Source organism: Diaphorina citri, unplaced genomic scaffold (genome assembly GCF_000475195.1).
Source record: "Diaphorina citri unplaced genomic scaffold, Diaci psyllid genome assembly version 1.1 scaffold1169, whole genome shotgun sequence".
In the NCBI taxonomy this organism is placed as follows: Eukaryota; Metazoa; Arthropoda; class Insecta; order Hemiptera; family Psyllidae; genus Diaphorina; species Diaphorina citri.
In genome coordinates this window covers 58,294-59,358 of record NW_007378598.1, presented here as the reverse complement: position 1 = coordinate 59,358, position 1,065 = coordinate 58,294, and positions in this window count along the sequence as shown.

Below are 1,065 nucleotides of genomic sequence, written 5' to 3'. Positions count from 1 at the left end.
GTTGGATTCGTGCCCATGTAGTCACCTGTCCACAGTTAACAATCAAGCGCAATGTTGCTTATCTTCAGTGATACGTCGCGTCAGAACTGAAATTGGTTCTTTCAACATGCTAAGTGACATTTCCAGAGGCAGAGACAAAGGCAGAGGGGGAGAAAGAGAGAGAGAGACGAAAATATTAAGTTGAGAAAGGGGGGAGGGAAGAGAGAGGGAGGGAGAGGGAGAGAGAGAGATGGGATGGTTAATAATAATATATAAAAAAGTAAAAATCTGGGACAAAACCCCACAAAACAGAATTATTGTGTGTGATTCCTTTTTTTTTTTTTTTTTCATTCATGGAGCAAAAACCCCAAAAAAAGAATTATTGGGTGTGGTTCCTTTTTTTTTTTTTTTTTTTCATTCATTTCCCATTAATTCCCCCCCCCCTCCCCCTCGAGCTCACTGTAATTTCCCACGGGTAATTTTCTTGTTACCTATGTATATAGGTATACATAGGTATATACTATATAGGTATAAATATACTTGGGTAATACAGGTAAATAAATACATAGGTATACAAACGTACATAGAGTCCCGATTTTTCATTTGTTTTGAAAAGAAGGGGCGGAGGGGAGGGAGGGAGAAGGGGAAACGGTTTTGAATTTTATTATTATTGTTTATTATTTTTTTTTTTAATGATTCTTTTAATACCTTAACCCAGGGTCCAGGGTTACTATTGTGAAAAAAAGAGAATTATCTCAGTATTAGATTTAAAAATAAATAAACAAATAATAATTTTAATAATAATGATATAAAAGAACGATAAAATGAGACAAAGAGGGATTGGTGTTGGTGATATTGTAGGGAGGGATTGGTGTTGGTCACATTATAGGGAGAGGGGAAAAAGGACAACAGAGGGTGGGTGGCAAATTAAAATGCACAACAAAAATCAATTCCAGGTATAATGGGTAATTCCTGTTATTCCTGCCCAAGCGAACAGTTAGCCCCTGGGACCCTAAGATTTTTATTACTAGGTTTTTTTTGGGGGGCGGGGGTGGGGGCAATTATTTTTATTATTATCATTATTAT